At 41.2% G+C, this 2,467-nt stretch overlaps 1 pseudogene across 1 annotated transcript in view; it reads right to left on the bottom strand.

The window, feature by feature from the left end:
* The window catches only part of LOC105532473, a 19,450-nt pseudogene that overhangs the window by 1,389 nt on the left and 15,594 nt on the right, over positions 1 to 2,467 (bottom strand). The window lies entirely within an intron of this gene.

Consider the following 2,467-nt stretch of genomic DNA (forward strand, 5'->3'; position numbering starts at 1 on the left):
AGATCTTGTGCACACTCAGGAGAAAGGATACCTAATGGCAAAAACAGGGCATGACCAGTAAAGTTTTAATCTTTTCTGAACTTTCTTTGCTTTGAATTCTGCCTCTATGAGGCTGATAAATGTTTTCATTGGCAATGAAGATATTTTAAGGCAGGGATTATGTGTTAAACCTCTCTGGTTGTGCACCCAGTAATCAGCGAACTAACTTGTGTGGAAGAACATATTGCTGTATTAACACTTCTTTCCAGTAGTGATTCCAAAGTGATTATACAGTCGTCCCTTGGTATACCCATGGGATTGGTTCCAGGACCTCTCCGCCTCACCCGCCCCCTCACCTATATACCAAATCCATGCATGCTTAAGGCAAGTCCCACAGTCAGCCGTGCCGAACTCGCACATAGGAGAACTCAGCTGTCTGTACAGGTGGGTTTCATATCCCTTGAGTACTGTATTTTCAATCCACATTTGGTTGAAAAAAATCCACGTATAGGTGGATCTGTGCCGTTCAGACCTGTGTTGTTCAAGGGTCAACTGTACTTTTTTTTACTTGAACACATAAAATTTTCATGGAGGAGTCCAAATTCCATAAAGGAGTTACATCGTAAACTCAAAAGGCTCTATAGAGAAAGATTATTACAATAGCAAAACATGTTTGCAGAACAAAACAATGACTCAAGTCTTGGACGTGGACCCACTTATTTCAAATAACCATCCATTGGCTGTGTCTCTAGTATTTGTTGAACAGAACTTCAGCTACAGTAAGAAATCTTGCCTGATGAGAGATTATGATTAAGAATTACTGAATGTAACTCAGTGTTTTCTAACATCCTTGAGGAGCATATATTTGTTTTAAAGGTAAATCTGGAAAATGAGTTTTAGGAAAAAGTTAATGTGCATTTACTTGGGAGGTAAATAGTTAAATTAGACTCTTTTCCTTGGCCTTTCCAAGGAGGTTTGGGTTTCATGTTGAGTTTTGTTGTAAATTGAAATTCATTTGCAGTGAGAAAGCGTGTTGAGAATGGATTTTGTCAGGTTTGTCCAGAGACTGTTGTCATTGGTCTGGAAAGGGAAGGATCTTACTCCCGTGGAATCTTTGGCTTCTTCCAGAATGTCCTCATTTGGCAATTCTGGGTGAAACACGTTGGTACATTTTTAAGTAACTGTAGTTTGACGTCTTGGAGTTTGTTGGGACGTCTTGGGAACAAATCCAAATAAACCGGCATCTGCCTTCTGTTTGCCTTGTTCGTGCTTTGCTGTTGGCCAAATCACCTCTCTCAGCACAATCTCAGCTCGCTGCAACCTCCGCCTCCTGGGTTCAAGCAATTCTCCTGCTTCAGCCTCCCGAGTAGCTGAGAGTACAGGCACCCACCACCACGCCTGGCTATTTTTTGTATTTTTGGTAGAGATGGGGGTTTCACTATGTTGGCTAGTCTGGTCTCAAACTCCTGACCTCATGATACACCCACCTGAACCTCCCAAAGTGCTGGGATTACAGATGTGAGCCACTGTGCCCAGCCAATGACCATTCTTTATTTTGAACTCTTTTATTATGACATGAGAACATTAATATTATCTTTTCAATAGGTACTGAGAAGGCATTTGATACAATCCAGTATTCATTCCTGGTGAAGATTTCATAAACCAGCAATAGATGGATACTTTCGGCATGAGTAAATATCTCTATCTTGGTCTAAAACCTAGCACTGAGCATAATGGAGAATGGAGGAACACCATATGTTTCCATTAAAGTCAGAAACAAGGCAAAGGTGTCCAGGCACACTGCAATTATTTAACATTATTCTGCAGGTACTAGCTAATTCAATTAGGTACAAGAAACTAGGCATCAACTGAAAAAAGAGGAGGTGGCCAGGCATGGTGGTTCATGCCTGTAATCTTAGCACTAGTTGAGGTGGGTGTATCACTTGAGCCCAGGAGTTCAAGACCAGCTTGAGCAACATGGCAAAACCCATCTCTACTAAACATACGAAAACTGAGATGGGAGGATCACCTGAGCCTGGGGAGATGGAGGCTACAGTAAGCCATGATCCTGCCACTGCACTCCAGAGAGACACCGTCTCAAAAAAAAAAAAATAATAATAATAATAACATAACCATCATTTGCAGATGATATCATGATATATCTGGAAAATTTAAAAAGAGTCATTTGAAAAATTATGTCAGACAATATGGAAAGTAATTTGGCTTGGTAAAAATAAATAAATACAGAGAAATAGTCTTTTTTTTTTGACAGTCTCACTCTGCCACCCAGGCTGGAGTGCGGTGGTGTGATCTTGGCTCACTGCAACCTCTGCCTCCCAGGTTCAAGCAATTCTTATGCCTCAACTTCGCAAGTAGCTGGGATTACAGACAAGTGCCACCACACCTGGCTAATTTTTGTATTTTTAGTAGACATCAGGTTTCACCATGTTGGCCAGGCTGGTCTCAAACTCCCGGCCTCAAGTGATTT

The sequence above is a fragment of the Mandrillus leucophaeus genome, unplaced genomic scaffold (genome assembly GCF_000951045.1).
Source record: "Mandrillus leucophaeus isolate KB7577 unplaced genomic scaffold, Mleu.le_1.0 Scaffold96, whole genome shotgun sequence".
Classification (NCBI taxonomy): Eukaryota; Metazoa; Chordata; class Mammalia; order Primates; family Cercopithecidae; genus Mandrillus; species Mandrillus leucophaeus.